Here is a 20,958-nt window from a genome sequence, read left to right as displayed (position 1 = left end):
TGTTTATTGTGCAGTGCTGAGAGCGAAGAGAGGACTCTTCCCTTGCGGGGGAAGGCAGGCAGGCAGCCAGCAGGCGGCAGGAAGGGCTCATTAAACCCACAGCGGTGCGCATTAGCCAGGCACCGCGGATTTTCGCTGTAAAACCTGTTTTGCCTCTCAGGAATTCCTATTGAACAGCGCGAGATCTTGCAGGGAGGTGCGGCGGGAAGGGCTGGCGGGGCAGCCCGGCTGGTGCCGCTGCGCTCCGCGCGGTGCTGCCTCGGGCCGCGCTCGCTGCCCGCCCAGGTGGGGCCGGGACACGGCGGGGCGGTGCCGCCCGGCCCGCCCCCACCTCGGCTGCACGGGAAGTGATGTTGGCTTGACGGAAAAGACACGCTCGGAGCCCAAAAAAGGACAGGTGCGGCGGGACGCGGCTGCGGGAGCTCCGGCGGCCGGGAGGCGAGCAGGTAAAGCGGCAGGGCAGGTAAAGCGGCAGGGCAGCCGGCCGGGGCGGCTCGGCAGAGGGGTCGATCAGAGCCCCGGCACGGCGTTCAGGGCAGTTCCCGCTCGGGGTGCCGGCGCCCCGCACCTCCAGAGAGCGGCCCGGGCTGTAACAAAGGGGCTCACTCGGGACAGCAAAGCGAGGCGGCTGAGCCTCGGCCCGGCGCTGCCCCGCGTGTGCTCCCCTCAGAGCTGCTGCCATGGCGCCAAGCCGCCCGGGCCTGCCGGGCAGCGCCGCGGCACCTGCCAGCTTCCCACCGCCTAGCTGTGCCGTGCTTTCTACACCGCAGAACCGGACTGCATGTGCGCTTTGCATTTAAAAAAAAGGCTTTAAAATGGTAAAGAATAGTGTTGTGTCTGCTTGGCCAGGACTTAAACCTCACTGTGAGTATCAGCAGACCTGTTGCTCCTCTTGAATGGTGCATGTTTGTCTGGCAGGCTGTGTGCTGAGAGGGCTCAGAAGGGCCCTGCAGCCTGGTTTGCAACACTTGGGCTCAATTAACACTTTGATGGGCTTGGATCTAAAAGTTCAATCCATCAGAAAGACACGTTGGTTTTGCTAGCTCTGTAAGTAACTATAGTAATGTATCAGTGGTATTTTTCATGGTGCTAGCAAAGTACAAAGGACATGCTTAGAACTGTCAAAACCACTCAATTTTTCTCTCTTAGAGATGCATCAGGAATACCTTGAGCTTTCTGATTATATTACTCCTCTAACACTTTCCCTCATGGTTTGTGCTTATGAGTTTTCATCAGGATAACACATACACATGTTTGGAGTTAGTTCTGCAAAGTGTTATTGGCAAGGTGGTGTATTTCTATACTTATGGGGTTTTTTTAAACTCTACAAAGTCTATTCTACCTGCCCTTTCTTGGAAACTTTATCTTACACAGACATCTTCTCTCAGCCCTTCTTTCTTGTCATAGTCTTGTACTAGTTTTGTGGCTGTTCCAAGTATTTTCCAACCGGGGAAAAGCATATATTAGAATCTGCGTTTCAAATGGTAGGTAAATGTAGGAAGAGTATTTGTGATGCTAAATGGATGTCTCAAAAGCATGGTTAAAAAGATAGAGAAAACAACAGCATCTTCCTGTGTTTCTTGTTCAGAGTTCTGATTTTACATCTACTTAATTTCTTGCACAAAGGAGTTCAGGAGAGAGGGTGTGTTACAATTTATACAGTTTTATTTTCACAGTTAACAAAATTTCTCATGAGCAACCAGATGTCTAAAACCAGACTGTAAGTTTGTTTTATCACTATCGTTAAACATGGGAACACATTATTTTATCACTTGATTACACATTTCCTTTTCTTTCAAAGGGAAGATAAGGTGAGATAAAAGAATTCTTAAGTAGCTTTTGGCATTTACAGAAACAAGTATTTCAGGCAGTAACCACTGTGTGCCTTTGAATTCTTGGTTGTGCTGTTACTGCCAGGTACCTGCCGTGCTGGTAAATGACCAGTCTGTCAGTTTTCAGCATAAACCTACACTTGCAGACCAACACCATTACTAAGATCAGTCTGTCACTATCAACAGAGGAAGTTAGAATTTAATTTAATTTTAGGAAACAGACAAATTTCGCACTAGAGGTGGAACATAAAGAATGACACCTCTTTTTCCCCTGTTGATGTCTCAGCAAATAATTAAGTTGCATTTAAAATGTATTGAACTCATGATTTAAATAATTAATCATCAATTAGTCCCTTCTGTATTAAAGCTGCATGTACTCTGCACATGTGATTGGCCCTGCAGAGGGTCACTTAAATATTTATGGCTAAACATTCGCTGGGATGGGCATGTGTGGTGCTCTGGAACTTGCTTTTTCTCCTGTTGTTTTATAGATACCACTCAGTGCTGTAGATACAATCTCTGAGTTTCAGCACTGGCTTCAAACATGGCTAAAAAGTTTAAGTACAGCATGGTTTGATAAATACTTAACCTAAAAGGCAGTTTTTTTATAGCAGAAACGCTTTTTTTCCTATTTATACAAATATATTCCAAATCAGTCTTCCTCTGGTTATAGCATCTGGTTATGAAATTTCTTTTCCTAATTTCTTTTTTTTTCTCTTCTTAGTCAGAACTGCATCCCTGTCAGGAGGCATGACTAACTTGAACCACATTAAATCAGCTGAGATCATTTAATGATTTAATGGTCCTTTTATCTCCAGTGGAGCCAAAACCTTTGTGAATAAGTCTCACCCCTGACTTTCTTTCCTGGAACATCCTTACATTGTAGTGTTTTCATACATAAACCAGCAGAATTTACTTTTGATTTGTAGTAATAAATAGTCTCAGTGCCTGTGATTTATTTTCCAATCTAATAAGCCTTATGGCATATAGATTAAAATATGACATATAACCAGCCTTCTTTTTTGCTGTGATATTGGTGTGGCTTCAAAGGGCTGAGGATGCTTTGGGGTGTGTGTGACAGTTTTGCATATACTGGGTGGTGGAATCCTTTTCACATACTGGCATATTTCAGCACTTTGGAGCTAACCTAACGAGTTGTTCAGTATTTTAAACTACAGGGAAAAAAAAAACCAAGGCAAGAGTCCTTGTGTCTGTGGCTCTGAGGATAATATCAAAGTGTAAACCAGCACAGTGATATTTTCCTGAGTTTGCAAACCCATTTCCCATAGCTGCTTTCTTTCTCTGTGTCTCATACTTTTACTGATGAGAAATGGGTAAGAATCAAGCATGTTAGAAAAAGGCACTTCTGGAAGACAATGTGAAGGTTGGTTGTAAGGTAGCAGTGCAGATACAAACTTAGCAGGAGTACGACTTTTCTAGCAAATCTGTGGTTTGCAGTGGACAGAAGAAGTTGGTATATATGTAAGCAGTGTTTTTAAATTAAAAGTCAAATTTGTGGGCACTTGTGAAGAGTATTTTGAAAATAACTCTACACTTCTGCAGTAGTTCTTTGTGTAAATGTGTAAATCAAGCAATTGATGCAGAATTTTTAAAATACTTTTATTAAGCATATGTCATTAGAAGGTGATGAAGGTTCTCTGGAGAAGTGCTGTTGTCCAAAGTCAGCCCAGTTTCACTCTCAAGGCCTGGCTCATCATTTTCATAACTGTGGGATATTTCATTTGGCTCTCTTATCACTCAAAGACCGTAAGGAAAACGGTTGCTCTGTGAACTGAAAGGAAGAAAACAATTCTTTCCAGTAACATCCTTGGGGAAAGGGAATATTTGGAGTAGACTGAAGGCTGCGAGTAGTGATAAGGACTAATAAAGCATGTATGTTGGGTAGGGGGAAAACTTGATTCATTTTTATGAAAAAAAACCCCACCAAGTTTTCTGTTTTTCTCAGGTGTCTCTACCAATCTTGCTAGTACAGTATTTTATATTAGTAGTTGCTGGGGGAAAGTAACTTCCTCCTGAAGATCCCTGCTGATAGTTGTATGACTGACATGGAGTGTGGTGCATTTTGAAAATTCCAGGGTATCACTCAAGCCTCACAGTTTGGGATTGCTTGTGCTGTGAATCTGTTTTATGCAAGGTTTGCATGGGATGAATTCCTGCTACAGTTACTGCCAATGGCTGGTGCTTTCCAAGTCTGCTTGGAAGCCTAGATAACATTCAGAATGCGGATTATAGCAAAAAGCAGGATAATTGGGGTCTTTTTATGGTGGCTTATTTTTTTTTTTAATTGCAAAGGCTAATCATAATTCTTCCACACCCCCGCTTGTTTTGTTCTAAACCAAATTTTATGCTTGACTGAATATGACCCAAAACACAGGTATCAGGTTAATTGTAGCCCTGCTGGTATCATCCATTTCCAATAGTGTTTCTCATGCAGCACTTTCAGATCCTGTGCACATAACTGCACATGCTCCACTGACTTTGTCCTCTAGCATTGATTCAGCTTGACAGGTCTTTTCTGTTGGGGCATGAACTGTCTGACTAATACTTATTTTTTCCATATTTTTTCTTGGAATGGTGTCAGGATAGACATCTCTGTAAAGAGAAGGTGTTAACCAAGTTTGAAGATAGTACTGTCTGATTTGATTGTATTTCTTCTGAATTTGATAGCAAAATTCTCATCATTTTAGTATGGATAAATGCAGGCTCAAGTTGGAGTTGTTTAGTAGATTTTAAATGTTCCTTATCTATGTAATGGAAGAGGTCACTATAAATCTTTATTTGATAGTTTTCTAGAACTGTCAGTTTGGATATAGCCCACAATGCAAAGGGCAGGGCTTGAGCTCCTGCTCTGTGTCAGGAGGAGCTGCAGAACAGGCTTTGGATGGCCTCTGAAAAGAACGTGTTGCAAAAGTAGAATCGTGCTTTTTAGTAGGTTTTAAAACACAAGACAACCCCCTTCCCCCAAATCTGAACTGCTAATACAGCAAAACTCCACTGGTTTTATTCTATTCACTTCTAAAATAATAGATGTGCTTAAATTTAATTTGCTTTTAAGATAGATAGTGTCTTTTAAATCCAACTTGAAAGTAAATGTAAAATGGAATGACTGTCACAGTATGTGCTGCAGCAGGTACAACCTGGGCAGCTGGTGTGTTTCCCTTGCAGAACTGGGAACTGTGACTGCCAGCTTTTAGGGGAGGCACACATCCCACTCTTCCCTTTATCCAGTCTGCCATTTTTCACAAAGTGTATAGGAAGTTCAGATCTTTGTGGCTTCTCATGTTAAAGCTGATCAGCAGATTCAAATGGTGGGGGAGAAGGCGGAAATAACAAATTCAGTGTCTCTGCCCCTCTCTAATGAGCTTTGTTTCCTTAGGAAACCAGGCTAAGAGGCATGTCCTCATTTCAGCTTTGTTTTTTGCATTGCAAATTTGGAGCTTTGTTCCAAGAAGCCCTTATTGCATTTGTAATCTCCAGTGTGGTGTGCTGAGCCTTAGGGAATTTTTCTTCAGCCTAGCAGCATCCTGTGGGATCATGAAGAATGGGAGCAGTAACGTTTTTAGTAATTGGGAGTCACACAGGGAGTGGAATGGGACCAATGGAACTGAAAGACCTACTTTGGTAATGTACTGCAGAATTACCAGCTTTCCAAGCCCACCCATTCCTCCTGCACACCCTGAAGGAGGGCAGATCAACCAGTCAGGTTAGTTAACCTGGGAAGTCACTGAATAAATGGGAATATGAAGGAGCTCTGATGTTAATGATGTTCATGCTTTAAGAAATGTTAGAAAAAAATAGGTATCACAGGTGTTTAATTTGGTTTCATGTGCTTCATTGCATGGAAGATCAAACAATAATACTGCAAAAGCAATGCTTTGCTGTAGCTCAGAAGCAGCAGACTTTTCTGTCTGTCACATAGTTCACATAACTAACCTTTCCATTTTTCCTCCTGAGAGCAGATTTAAAGTGCAAAAGGCACTGTCATCAGTGTGTGAGGAGAATGAGGAACCACTTGCTCTATTAAGCAGATTTAGGAAAGATGTGAATAGGGTCTTCTTGTGCTGGAAAGAAAACTCTGCTCTGCTGAGATCAGTTTTCAAATAGCGTGTTAGATCAGGTAGTGCCAAGAATAAACACATATCAATTAAGCTTAAGTGTGCATACAGCTTTGAAAGTTTCTTTCAGATTTTTATTAATATAGGATTGTAAAACATTGAAAATAATTTCTTAGGTAGCTGTAGTCCACATGTTCCTTTAAATTGGTACAGCAGCTTCCTGTAAAGCTACTATGTTTTTTTAAATTAAAAAAGTTCACTTAGTCATCAACCCTTTAAAGCAGATAAAGATCACTGATCTAAAATGAGATTTGTAGCTCTTCAGGCTGAAGATAGAGACATCAGATGATTAGTGTGCTTTTACAGCTTCTCACCCAATGCAGGGCCACTGGTGTCTCATGCAGTGCTGCTCTAGGTACTCTCTTCAGGCACTCAGACATCCACATCATAAGTCTTACAAAATGTGAACCAGCATAGTCTCACAGAAGAGCTGTAGCAGCTCACATTATTCATCCCTCTTTAGGTTAAATATCCTTTTGAGTACAGATTATGTAATTTGAGTAGTGTGAATGTTGCCAAAATACCATTTCTTACATGCAAAATGATCACATTTGCACATTTCCGTCAGAACAAATAGTCATGTTTGTTCATACACATTTTATTGCCATTTTAAATGAACCTGTTTTCACAATTTCTTGGTGTTTAAACATCTTATAAAAGGACATGTATTTTTTAATACTGTTTTCTTTCTGATATTTCAGAACTGTGATAAGAGAGAGATCCTGGTTCAGGTATTAAAGGGTTTTTTCTTTCTCTTTTGATTCAGATCTGGATCAGGCATGTACACTTGGCTTTGCCTTGGGATAAACTGTGCCTACATGGCATTAATGGAAAGTGATACGGAGGCAGAGACTTGTAGTTTAACAGAACTGACAGATCAATTAGAGTTGTTTGAGATACATCTACTAATCTTTACTGAGATGAAGTGTAACTATATATAAATCTTATTTGGGAAGCAATCTTTTGATGTTTGTCTGATGACAGGGTTTGGTCTTAAGTTTTTCAAAGTGCTGATGCTGAGTGCCCAACTGCTGCAAAGGATTCCTGTCTTCGGGCAGTATGATGTTTCATGAAAGCAAAGCTGATGCTTCTCATTTGTTGATTATTTTACTGTTAACTTTTTATTATTGAAGAGACCCTAGTAATTCTTGAAGGTTAGTTATCTGGAGCCTCTATTGGAGGAGATTAAGAACCTCTTTTCTATGTAAAATGGTACAGATCTTAAATATACCAATACTTTATCTCTTGCAGTGCTAAAAGAAAGCTCTGTCACCATTACAAGAAATTGCCTACATTGGCTTACAGTTGAAAGAACAACATGAAAGTCTTACTTTAATCTATAATATTACTAAATATTTAGCAGGTATGCCTTTTGGGGAGCATGAAGACTTGCCTGACCTACTTTCATTTTAATCATTGAAGGTTTATTTCATTATTTGGCCCTGGCAAAGTTTAGCTATTACTGTTCTGGTGTGAAAGCTGATTTTGTGAGTGTGGGGGGTTGTATTTTTTTTTTTTTTTCCTGGAAGGATACTGGTGAGAGGAAAGCAAAAGAAAGAAAAGGTCCTTTATATGGAATTTATCTCCTTGTTTCAGGTCTTTTAATTTTGTCCTGAGGTGCTGGTGTGTTACTGCAGAGCAGGGGCAGTTGATATTGATGTTAGGCACAGCTCTTTGCTTTGGAAACAGAGGTGTGTTCTGTAGCATTATCTAAAATGGGCTGTTACTACATCCAATTCTCCTTTTCCTCTCTCCAGTGGTAGATGTTTTTATTTCTGCAGTCAGGTAACAATTCAGTCTTTTCTTCTAGAGGAAATATCTGCTACAGGGCAGTTTGGACACCTGCAACTTTTCTCAAGGGCATGGAATGTGTGAAGGCAAATATTCTGATGCTTGTAATGAAGAATGCTCCACGCTGTTCACTGTGTTTAACTCCTCAAATTTCCTCCTAAATTCCTATGCCTGTATAGCATAGAAAAATTTTACAACTAGACCATAAATTCCATGCATTCAGATCATCTTGTTCATACAGCCTGTTCATAGAACTTGTAAAAACATTGGAAAAACATACTGCTCCTCTGTAGAGCAGTAGCTTCAAAACTGCATTTCACAGTTTGTGAACTTTACAGGTGTAATTTTGATCCCCTACATAAACTAAGAAGATGTCCAAGCTCTTACAACCCCCTAGGATTCGGGTAGCAGTGGGAAGAAAGCTTACCTTGGGCTGCCTGCAGTGGTTCCTGCTCCAGCTGCTGCTGCTTGGTTTGCATTCACTTCCTGCCACCACAGCAGGGCTGGCTCAGCTGCCTGTGCAGCATTTGCTCAGGGGCTACAATCATGTTTGTTTAAAAACAGAGACTATAAACCAACCAAAAATTGATGTCCTCCCAGTTTATAACTCTCTAGTTTGAAATCAACGTAACTTCACCCTCAAAAATAAGTTTTATTTCAGCTGTACCTTTCTGGCAAAGTCGTAGTGTTTCAGATAAAACCTGGTAGGGGTTTACCCCTACCTTGCCTGGTAGAGGGGAAGGAAAAATTAGTTGATGTTCCTCACATCAAGCTGGTAAGAGGAAAGTTGAGCAGCCTCATTCATCCTGAAATAAAACACTGAAGTCTGGGGATTGTTTATGAATTGTTTTTCCATTAAAGCTGGCAAACATCTGACTGTGGGGAGGAGTTTGAACTCCATTTACATTGCTAGTTGAGACTTCCAGGCAGACAGTTTGTGCTCAGTGTGTGTAGTCACCCCCAGGGCTGTTTGCAACATGGCAGAAGAGTTGCTGCTTTGTTTGCCACCCTTCTTATCCTGTTCCTCCTTCTGCACTCTGAAGCGGTTACCAGAAATTCTAGGGTGCTTGTGGTCTGAATATTTCTTCACAGTTAAGCAAATGTGCCAGTATTGATCAGGGAAGCAAGTAGTTAAAGATTAAAAATGTGCATGTTGCTGAAAATTGAGCACAAATCTCTTTTTTGATTGCATGTGGGAGTTAAAATGGGACTTCTATATACCTCTAAACTAAATATATAGAAGGCTGGATTGAACCAAGAATGGGCACAGTTTTAAAAATTACAACCTGTAACTAAATGTCAAAGAAATGGATTTTAGTTAATTCTGGAAGAAGGCTAAGGCAGGGCATGAAAAAGTATTCCAGCTCTGTATAACAGAATTTAGATGTTCACCAGGGCAAGAAAAATATTGCCTTGATTCACATGAAAGGAGGCGTGATAGCTGAGCACTGAAACAAGTGAGTTAAGGAGCTTCTGGAGTTGTCTTTGTCACTGGTAGATGAATCCATATGTTAAATGTTTGTAGCAGCCTGTCTGCAGCACTTCTTAAATTACAAGATTGGAGACTAGTCTTAGACAACACCTTAATTTCCTTTCTTTGCTGCTCTTGAAGCAGCTTGAGGAAAGAAATTGAGACTAGAAATGATTGTGCAAGGAGACTTGTCTACAGAAGCTCACATCTGCTAAATCTTACACGGTGAGTGCAAAACTTGCTTTGGCCACACGTTTCAGTCCTCTCCTGTGAGCACCTGTAAAGTCAGCAGTGCTGAGAGGGGATGAGGCCTCAGGGGCTGCAGGAGCTGTGTAGGTCCTGTCTCATCCCTTGTATCCCTGCAGGACCTTCCATCCAGTGAGTGCCTCCGTGCAGACACTGATGTTGAAACTGGGGCAGACATGTGAATTCTGCGTCTTGGGGACCTGTGTTAACAGGCCCTCCTGAGCTGACTCATTGAAGAATTGGTTTACATGTTAAATCAGTAGCTTTATTTCCTTGAAATTATTTAAATGTTTAAAATGTCTGCATGTGTCTCTCAGGATTGTGCAGGGACAGGAGCTTGCAGGTTTAGCATCAGTGTTTCAGAAAGTTTCTGGCGACATCACCACTCCAATCTTTTCTTGGAGCTTGTACCCATCAGCAGTGGTTCGGCAGAAAACTGGACGCAGATGCCTAAAAAGCACTGTAGCTGAGCTGCCACTGTCCTCCCAGCTTCTTCCAGCTCCTGCTCACATGGTCTCTCTCTGGTGTCTGTGCCAATTTTGTTATCACTAACATTTTCTGCTATCTGTAAAGGTGGGAAATAAAACAGGTTGGGGAGCTTTGGTGCTTGCCGTTTTTCATTAGAGTAGACTACTGCGTTGTATTTTTTTGGTTTTGTATACGTAGTAAAAGTCAATTGTAACTTCCTCTCCGTACGGTGAGGAGGAGGGTCCGTAGTTTATGCAAAGGCTAGAGGTGTGTTACCTGGTTTAGGGAGGTTTAGTTAGCGGCTTTGCTTCCTTTTAAAAGGGGGAGAAGAGATCACTTGATCGGTCAGCAAGACCACATGACAAGCAGCTGAATGTAATTAGGTGGGGAGGGTGGTTGTGTGGGGCTGGCAGCCTCCTGTGCCCTGCGAATGGTAGAGCTGTTCGTGCGAGCTACACTATTTTGGTTTTATTTTCTTCCTCTGCTGATGCTTCCTGTAGATGGGAAACGGCTCTTTTTGCATGACTATGGTATTCAGGAGATCTGAACTGTGTCAGGAAATTCGTCACTGAAGCGCACTTGGAAAACTACCGATCCATTCAGAGCTGTTAAACATAGGTATGTTAACACTGTCTCTTTGACACTTATTTTCAGAAGATGTATTACATTGTTTCCTTGAGCTGACTGTCGTGTGCCAGCTGTTCCTCTGTTAGGAGCTTTGAAACAATGTTGCTGCACTTTAACAAACTGCCTGGAATACTGATTTTGAGAGAGTTCAGCAGTTCCTCATCCTTACGTTCTAGAGGGAAAAGTAAAGCTGGGGAGTACGCTTGGCTTATGTAGCACATAGGCTTTGGGGCTAAATGATAAAATTGCAGCTCTTGTGGTATGTATTTAGTAATTGATTTTCACAAATTAATCAGTCAGATTTAAAGACAAACCAGTGTAAGTTAATTAACAGAATAAAATGACTGCAGTGACCAGTGTCTGGGTCCAGTAGCCATAAGATGCCTGTTCTGGTCCCAAGTATCTGAAGCCTACATTTTCTTCTGTGTTAAGGTGAACTTGTTCTGCAAGTAGAAGGTGAATTTAGACCCCTGATAGTAAAGTGTGCTGTGCAAATAACATTCAAAATACTGAACAAAGTAACTTGGTATTTTTAAATGTTGCAGTGGTTGAACTTTTTTCCTCTCTAGTTCTTCCTGTGTTTCGTTAGCATTTAAAGATAAAGTACACTGAATAAAACAGTCCTTTAGAACAGTGGGGTTTAACTTCATTGTGCACCAATACATTTGTTATCATGTCTGCTAAAGGGATGATAAAGGAATTAAAATGGTGTGCTGCACAGCCTGTTATTTTTAATTACCAAAAAAATTGAATAGCAAGGGACCATGAGAGCTTATCTACTTCACATTCCTTGTTCAATGATATAGTAATGACTTGAATCTTAACATTAATTATGGTAAAAGCAATATAAAGGTGGGCTGTTATTATTGTGTTTGGTATCTGCTTTGAAAGAAACTCAAAATATAGGTACCCATCTGACTAAGTCATGCCCTGTCACCCAAGTGTGATTTTGTAATCAGGCATCCTTTCTAGCCATGTGTTTGCAAGCATTTTTCTAATCACAGACTAAAATTCCAGTTTTTAAATAACCAAGAGGGAGTTGGTCAGAGAACAGAAAACAGTATTCTCCTCCACTTCTGTGGGAAGGTCACAAGGCTTTCCCCAGGGTTTTATTTGATGTCTAGCATAGTGTCTTAAGATGATTTTTCTAGTCCTGATCATCACCAGCTGACTTGTGTTTATGAGACAGAAGCGAGAAATTCATAAATGTAGTTCAATAAATATGTTTTCTTGCTCTTTCCTTATAGACATCCCCAGTGTATGATAAGTTTATATGAAATAACTGGGAAAAAGTATTTTGCAGACATTGATGACTGGCTTACTGGTTTTGTTTTTTCTGTGCTGTGTGGATGGATTGGTTGTTGTAGCTGCTTCACTGTAATTTACTGTTATGTAATACTTTCATTTATTGCATTTCACTTCAAATGTGTGTTACAGAAACTATTTCTAGCACATTTTAGTGTAATGATTTCTAATAGCCTAGGTTATTTGAGGATTAAATTTTGATAATGTTGGGATTCTTTTGTCCACTACAAACCAATATTCTAGCATTTGGTGCCGCCGCCCTTTCCCTCCCCAGTATATTACTGTGTTTCTGGCCTGTCTTTCTATTATAGGCACTGCAGCTGTACTGATTAGTGCTCACTGAGATTTTCTTTTTTCACATACTTCATTTGTTATTACTGGAATCTCATTACTGGATTCTTAGTTCCTTCTATTGCAAATCAGATGCATTGATTTAAAATCAAACCAAATGCTGCAAGCCAAAGCCATTCTTTTAATAGGAGATGAAACACCAGCACCTACTTTAATGAGTCTGTTCATATAGAAACTCTTGTGGGACAATTACATTATATACTCCCATTGTCTTGTGACTTGTGCTCAGAAGGGCATGGCTGAATAGATTCTTTATGTTGCTTACCCTTTATCTTCCATTCTTTGTTTCAGAGGTTTGATGCCTTTCTCAGTCATAGAGTAGAAATATTCTATGAAGTTGGTTTGCTGGTTTGTGTGAGATTTTTGAGTTCTTCACAAGCAGACAACATTTATATTTGGTGTTAAGCCAAGACAGCACTGTCTGTATGTACTGTGGTGTGATAACTGCATATGTGTTTCCTTGACAAAGTTTTCTACAGGAAACTTGCAGTGCTTGGACCAATTAGAGCATTCTGACTGGCAATTTATTTTTGTAGAAAAGCTTTGTATATTTTTTCTGGAACTTGGGTTATAGAGGTGGTTGTTCTGTAAGCTCACTGCTACTAAGCCATTTATTAGCTATAAACAAGTGAAACTTGAGGATTCTCTGTCTGCATGAAACTTTATGAAAGAATTCTTTAGGAAGGCATCTACAGTAGGAAAAGCTGTCAACAGCTGCCAGGTTTCAGGTGGGGTGTTAACTCTACAGCCATCTTGGGGCCTTCCCTCTGTCTGGGAATAACTAAAAGGAAAGGTATGGGCAAACTGTGGCATTAGACTTGTGCTGCTTTTTGCTTTCCTTGCTCATATATTCCTACGTAACATGAATTAGTGTAAGAAATTCTGGTTTGCTATGCTGTTTATCTCAGCAGTCTTTGCTGTGTATTGGGATTTAACTATAATTCATGCTGTAATATGGGATTCTGATCTGAGCAGTGAGATAAATATTGTTGGCAACTCAAGATTGAAAAACAGCAGGCTTTTTGAATGGAAGCTTTGTGTTAAGCAGTTCAGCCTGCTTAATCAGTCCTTCTTTTGAATTATGCCTTCCCTGAGGCTCTAGAAAGCTGTGCTAGGATACGAATTGAAGCCAACATTTTGCTAAAGCACTGTCTGAGTATTTTGGCAGACTGCTGGGCCTCAGTAGGAAGCCTGGGCAGTGTAAATTCGTACTGCAGTTCCAGAGTTGTTCAAGTGGAGGACAGGGTGGAAGTAGGGCTTGATTTTCAATTTTTGAAAGAAAATCCCACTCAAACCCCATAGTTTCAGCTTTGCTATGTTAGAAGAGTTTGAATGATACTTTTGAGCCACAAGCATGCTCCAAAGTGGCTGTGTCTTGCTGTCACGTAAGATTCCTTTAAGAGTACTGTTTTGCTGTTGCACGTAACTTCCTGAAGAGAACAGGTTGTGGCCATTGAATGCAGCCTATTTCTGGCAGAAGTGGTGTTTTGTTATGTAATGGGAACTCTAAGTTATGCCCAGATTATTCTCAGCAAGTTATTTCTAACCTTTTCATAGCATTTATGAAAGATCGAAGTGTCACATCCACTCACTGTCTCCAAACACGTTTACTAAAAAAGTCTTGCACAGTGCTGGCTGAAAATCTCTTTCTCAGACTGTAGCTATTACAGACTCTGAAATCAAAGGCTCAGTTTCTTTTTGAGACCTCTTAGGAGCAGGTTATTCACAACTGACACCCACCTCTCAAGCTCTTTGAAGTGTCCTGCTGCCAGCTTGCACTGCTCTGACTGGCTCCCCATGGCAGCACAATCTCAGGTAGGTCCAGTGAGCTTTGCACCTCCAAAGATTCTTCTGTCAAGATTTTATGATTTTTAAAAGTTTGAGGGAAGTGAATACTAGCTGTTAGCCTCAATTTCATCAGCCTAAGTCCTTCCAGCCTATATCTTTCCATCCTTCCATCTCTGTCCATGTGTACCACTTCCTTGCCTAGCATCTCTGACTGTCCTGTGATGCTGGATTTGAGGAGTAGAAGGAATAACCTTTTCTAGTTGCTGGTTTTAACTGTCAGGTTTTAAGTGACAGTTTCCCTTGCTTTTCCACAGATGACTACAAAGATATTTTGTCCTTTTTGGTAGATTCATTTAAGAAATCCCTCTGATTAAATATTTTCACAAGTAACTTTTTATCATTCCTAATGTCATGCCTGATATCCATAGATAATAGAGTTTTCCAGCTCACTAGAAATGGATATGGCTTAGTTGTTCAGTCAGTAACTTTGATAACCAGTAAATTTTCTGGGGAACAGGATGTTTTCACTGGTTGCTGGAAGTGTGGTCTGACACATTAGTCTTGCTCCAAAAGGCCATGATGCCTTGTGATTAGCTGTTTTCTGAATAACTTCTGATGGACTTAAAAATCTTTGGATTTCAATGTTACCTAAATAATGAGAAAGCATTTAACTTCCTAAGAAATAACTAGAAGAACAAAATGTTAGAAATCCTCTATTCTGTGACCCCTGTTAGTTATGCTATAGTTAGGACAGATCTCAATATTACAGAAAAGCTATAATGCTAAAGAATGACAGCAGCTGCTGGAAAAAAGGTAATTTTTGTTGTATCTTCCAATCAAAAATCAGAGTTAGCAAGGAAAAGAGTCTACCTCCTATGAAAAACAAAAGCCCCATGTATTTCCCAATCCAAAGGATCAAAATATGGATTAAATTCTACACTGCAGTTCTTTGCTGCCTCACCCCTTTGTATGCTTGCCCACATCATGTTAGATGAATGATACAGTTTTATAGTCCCATTTGTATAATATTTGTCTGGACTTCACTTTTATCTAACAATTATTAGGAAGTGTCTTCAGGTGTCTGGTAGCTGGCCTTCTCCATTGACTTTTAATTGACCTAATTGTGATAATTTATTTTGCCAGATTATTACTCTCTAATGCAGGATGTGTGTGGTATCCTTCATAAGCTTGGCAGTGTAACCCCTTGGAGAATAATTTTCTGTATTCTGTGTATCTGGCCAACGGAACAAGGTAGAAGGTAGCTGAGAACTTTCCTGTTCTGAAGGAAAAAGATACTTGTATATAAAAAATGTTATCTTTTAAAAAAATACTTAAAAATATTTTCTTCTGGCTATTTATAGTGTGTACTTTAATGGTCTTAAACAAAGAACCTGGCCTGACTAACACGTATTGCAGCCTACTGAATCATCCATATAGGCAGAGCAGAAAGTATACTTTGTTTAGCATGAGTACCTGCATGTTTTCCTTGAGATGCCATTTTATTCATATCCTACCTGCACATATGAAACTGTTTCCTTTTTCAGTTTTTAGATTTTTAACTTTTTTTCTTATTATTCCTCTTATTCTGCATTTTCATGTGTTTGCTTATCTGCTGGAGGTTTGTATCTCCTAGAAAACCAAACCATTCCTTAAAGAAATACTCAATTAATACTATCTTGTGTGATTCTTATCTTGTCCTTTACCCTTTGGTGGCTATTTTGGTGGGCAGAAATGGAAGTGTGGTCTTTTTTTCTTGCCCTTCTCAATCTGAAAGTGTTGCTGAATAAGTAGGTGGTCAAACTCCTGGATATTTCCCACCTGTGAATATGACCAACTTTGTGGGTGAAATCCTTGTGGCGCCTGTTTTGTCTGAAGCAGTTGGAAAATGTTTGTATCTGTGTAAGACTGTCATTCATAATTCCTTGGTCCTGTGAAGAGTAGGTGCAGTGCAGTGATGTGTTCCAGATGTTAAGTTAGGCTGTGAAGGAAGGAGGTGGTTCCTGAAGTGGCTGGAATTGTTGCACTGGGGAGGATGCTGGGCATTGTTCTGAATTTCCTTTTTATAAGTTAGTGAAAAAGCATGGCATGATAACTTGGAAAACACTGTGGCTTAATGTATTTATTAGAGGAAGAGGAGAATGGTTGGGAATAAGTAATATGGAACTGCTTAAAAAAAATCAAAAATGCTTGCTTTATTTTCCCCAGTTTACCCTGGAGTTTATTAACTATATGCAGATGTTTGCTTCACTGCTCTAACTCAAAAGCAGCTTCTGATGAGAGTGCAAACAGGTAACTTGTGAGGCAAAAGCTCTTGTTCCCAGGAGGGGGACAGATCCTCTGAGACAGTTCAACTGTTTTCATCACATAGCATTGCAAGTCTTTATTTATCTACAGTATTTCCGTACCATAAAGCATGAAAATGTTAGAAACTGATGAGAGGGAATATAGATGGTTCTGTGTTTTTTGTCTAGGATTTGAAACTGCACAGTGATCCTCCCGAATGGGGAGTGTTGGACAGCCATCTGCAACATTCCTGCTTTTATTCTTCATTTGTTTCTGGTTCCATGCTGCCTTTCATTTGTTTATGTAACTGAGCCAATCTTTGAAATCCAGCTGCCTGCTTGCTGGTTTGGTGATGCTGAAATGCAAATGCAGTTGCAAAACTAACTGTTGTTTTATTTCCTGGCTTCTCCATTCCTAGTTTTTCCTGGTTTTCTGGAAACAAAGGCCAGACTCTGCTGTTTCCTTGCCTGGCCTATTGTGCAAGGTTCTTACCACATCTGCAGACCTGTTGCTTCCCTTTTGTGCCCCCTTTCTGGGTGGGATTATTATTTTATGCCTGGCATCTCCTGTTGTAGCTCATTCTCACAGTGCTTTGTGTGCCTGTCAATTCATGCTTTCAAAATGCTGCAGTTGTAGTGATGCTGAAAAATGGTTGTAAAGCACCTTCAGCCAAAGAAAAGTTACATCAGTATTTGAAGGTTAAAACCTCCCAGCCTATGTTTTTGTACCAAGTTTTGCAGATTGTTATGTATCTTGAGCACACTTAAAATTAGTTAGATCTTTCTAAGAAAGAGGCACTCCTTAGATATTTATCATGCAATTCCTTAGAATTCCTCTACAGTTAAAACAAAAAACATCCTAACAGTAAGATGTCAGGTAAAGCAATTGAGAGTAACTAAGGGGTATTTTCTTTCTTGTTGATTATGTTATAGGAAATCCCCTGAAGTTGCAAAAAGTGTAATTTTGATCAAAAGTAAAGCAAGCCAGGTCATACATTTGCCTAAGAAAAACAATAGTGCAGCTCAGAACATTTTGGTGAAGTGCCTGTTCATTAGTTCTCTTCCCCAGCACAGCAGTTACTTGAGTTTATGACAAGTTGTTGTCACGATATGTTTACATTACATTTGTACACATCTGGCAGCTTTTAACAAAGCTCTTCTAACCAAGTGCTGACTAAGCAGGAACATTATTGGAGTGTCTGTCCCTTGTTTCAGCAGAGCTGGCAGGTGTCTGACTGAGCAGTTCTTCAAGCATTCAGGTGCTGCTGGAGCCCCAGAGCAGGGTGAGGCCATTCTCTGCGCTTCGCCCACGCTGAGCAGGAATGTGGAATTGCCTTGCTGTAGTGTGATGGCAGTGCTGGTGGGACAGGGTTACTGATATTATTCCTCTGTGCTCTGGATCACTTTCTCAGTTTTCCTGCTCTAACAGATGGAGTGACACATAAAACACTCTTGAAGTTTAAGTTTGCGTAGTGCCTGGGTGAAAAAAAAAATTTGATATGAACTGATGCGCATTTGCAGAATGATCAAATCTGTACAAATGTATTATTGCCCACTGAGAGACCTGCAGTGTCTTTTCTCTCTGTGGGGGATTTTGGACTCATTTTCCTCCAATGCCCATGTTAACTCTAATCACAAACATGCAGCCTCAACAGAAAGGAAACAGTTCACAATAAACATTGCTGTATTCTCCTCAAACTCGTGGTAAAGGATGTAAAGCTATGAATGGAACCAAACAGTTGTGATCCATAAACTTGAGCATTAATGCATTTTTGAATGAAAACCCATCCTAGGAACAATGTAATTGTTTTAAGGTGTGTGGGTGATTTTATAGCAACTTTAAACCTGCTTCAAGGTAGATCTTGCACAAATCTCTTTTGAAATGCTGTTTGCCTCTAGGAATAAAAGGGACATGTGAGCTGTGTAATTGCTTCCCAGCCATGCAGTGAGGCAGCACCCTCCTTAGACACAGACATGGGCACACCTCTTTATCTCTGAGCACCCATCAACGTGGATGCAAACAGGTGACACGTAAGCCTCTTGGCTGTGTGCTGAAGAGGTGGTGCTGGAAAAGTACTCCTACTGGAAGTACTATCTCCAGTGTGCCTTAACTATTCCTTTTGCAGAGTTTGGGGTAAGTGGTATACCTTACTTTAACCTGATGTGCTCGAGGACTGTCTGATTAGAGGCACATTCAGTTTTCCTGAGTTTTACACTGTGATTATGTAAATGTGTGTTTATTTGCAGATCTGTGGGGTTTTTTCATTTGTGGTTTTTTTGTTGGTTTTTTTTTCCTTGGCTTGTGCTTTTATTTATTCATCTCTTTTGCCTGCTAACTTTTTCCTTCTCTCCATCAGCTCAGCAGCAGCACAGGAACTGCATGTTTTGTGTAAGGCCAGTTCAGGAAGCATATTCCCTATTCCCATGCCGCATGGGGGAAATCCTGCATGCCAAGCCAATTTCCTTAATTTGTACAGGAGCAAGCCTGCCATAGTCTGGAATGTTTTATCACACAACAGGGTTGTGATATTTGTGTTCTAGAGGCAAAAATACAAGCCTGTTAACACTGATGTCTGTGAATGTGAAAGTACCTCAGATTAGAAATGCAGGGAGCAAGAGGAGCACTTGATCTGAAGAGAATCCCTTGTTGACAAGGCACGATCTGGATGTGTGTGGGGAGCAGCAGCTGTACAGGCACAGCTCAAATGATGGCTGTGGGGGTCCTGTCAGCCATGGAAAAGGCCACTGGAGCTTTTCCAGCACTTGCTCATAGCTCCTGTCCATCTGCATACCAGGCAAAGTGCAAAGCCAGAGCTGAATGGGATTTCAGGAGGGATTTACAGCAGGCAAAACTGTGGAGGGCTTGATGTGGAGCTTAAAACTGTGTCCATTGGTGATATTTTTTTAGCCAAGGAGTTCCTACTCTTAGAAGCAAGATATGGGAACAATTTTCTTTTGGCGACCTGATGAATTCTAATTGTATCATTAATTTTCTCAGAATCTTCCTTTTCTACCTCCTACTCTCCTGATATACAAGGTATAGAAAAGTGGAAGGAAAGACTGGAAAGTGTGAAGCTATAAAGCCTAATTTAAAATAAAATAGCAAAACTGAAAGGAAAAAATTTGATGGGGTTTTAGTAACAGGGCCAGGATTTTTAAAAACTTCACAGCAGTTTTTGCTGTAAATGTGCTTTGCAATGAATATATTCTTATTTCTGTTAAGTGAAACTGGATGTGTCTGGACACTAGGTCTGCAGGTCTCGGAAGTGGAGGGTGGAGATCACTTTTTAAATATTTGTACAGGGAGGAGGACAAGGCTTGAAACTGCTATGAAAATAGCTCTTTACATGTCTCCAAGGATAGGTTAACTGTGCAGGGTTTCACAAGAGCCACTCCCTGGAGATATTTGAATAATAGATTGACATTATAGGGTGCAGTGAGAGTTATGTGCATTTCAAAACCAAAGGGGAAAATTTCCTTCTCAAGCAAATCCTTGAGAGGCGTTTTTTAGCCCTCCCTGTGAAGGGTTCCTCATCCTCTGTCAGTCCTTTGGAAGTTGTATTTGTTACCAGCCACAGGGAGAATTGAGGTTTCAGTGGGCTGAATGATGTGGCATGCTTGTCCTGACAGACACTCTACAAATCAGATATGACACTAGGAATACCTTTAGGTTTTACTTCCCTAAGGTCTAATCTTGACCTTTCTGTTTTGGCCAGAGCTTTCATGCAGCCCTGTCCAGTGGAAGGTGCAGCTGAACTGTAACAGTTCCCTACAGCTCCATGGAAGAGCTGCAGTGCCCTTCCTTCCTCTGGGAAGTCTTGCCCAGGGTGACTGATTAATCAGCAGTGTACTGTCATTTGTGCTTCTCATTAAAAGTATGTTCTATACATCTATAGTGAGCCAACACCAAACCAACAAGACAAGGCAAACACCTCTGTGCAGGTGGGAGAGCACAGTAAAAGGCATGAAGAAAGCTTGTCTTTGTGTAATATACTGGCCCTAAGTTTTACATCTAAGTCTTTTAAAGCAACAATTAATTTAGGGATATTGAGATTGAAAGAACATGTGCTTGAGTAGAGGCTGAGCTCACACAGCTCTTTGCCCTTGGAGAACATCTGGGGGCAAAGGAAACACCATGTATGAGATGGAAGTCTAAATCAAATGCAGTCTTTAGAAAAAACCCTCTTAATTTTTAACATTTTTCACTTTCTTCTGGTACATTTCAATGAAAAGACTTTGTAGAGCTACAAGGTAGGTGATCTGATTTTACCTTTTTTTCCTTCCCCAACAGGGGAGAGGATTTGAAAAATGAAACAACCTCCCCCAATTATTTTTGCTGAGACATGTGTGTCTAATGGATGAAGGTTATTAATTTCTTCTGCAAAAGTTCTTGTCAGTGTGTGTGGCTGCCTGTTCAACTTGCTTACTTGAATATGTTGCTCCTTCAGACCTGTGTGGTGGATGCAGTTGTGCATTTATGTAAAAATCTCACTGACAACTCTTGCAACCCTTTCAGCCTTCTACTGTGTTGCAAAACTTTGGTTAAAGCACAGCAGTAGGAAGTGAATTAGCTGGCTGTGGTGTAGTAGGGAGTGTGAACTGTCACCTAAACCCCCTTTCCTGCCAGCTTTTACTGGCATTGATGGCATCATGTGAAATAT

General features: G+C 40.7%; 1 protein-coding gene across 5 annotated transcripts in view; it reads left to right on the top strand.

Moving 5' to 3' along the window:
• Positions 1-20,958, top strand: part of RAB27A (RAB27A, member RAS oncogene family) — a 32,153-nt gene that overhangs the window by 1,853 nt on the left and 9,342 nt on the right. The window contains exons 1-2 of one of the 5 annotated variants that reach the window (XM_085070689.1): positions 233-446; positions 10,445-10,562. The exons of 1 other annotated variant lie outside the window; for it this stretch is intronic. The gene's annotated coding sequence lies outside the window, so the exon portion shown is untranslated. Of the gene's footprint in view, positions 1-232; positions 447-10,444; positions 10,563-18,293; positions 18,432-20,958 lie in introns of those variants that run through there. 3 more of the 5 variants (XM_085070690.1, XM_085070688.1, XM_085070691.1) reach the window with 3 other exon arrangements.

The sequence above is a fragment of the Lichenostomus cassidix genome, chromosome 10 (assembly GCF_008360975.1).
Source record: "Lichenostomus cassidix isolate B80296 chromosome 10, HeHo_3.0, whole genome shotgun sequence".
Lineage (NCBI taxonomy): Eukaryota > Metazoa > Chordata > Aves > Passeriformes > Meliphagidae > Lichenostomus > Lichenostomus cassidix.
Note: the sequence above shows the minus strand (reverse complement) of the source record. Positions and strands in the feature narration are given on the sequence as shown.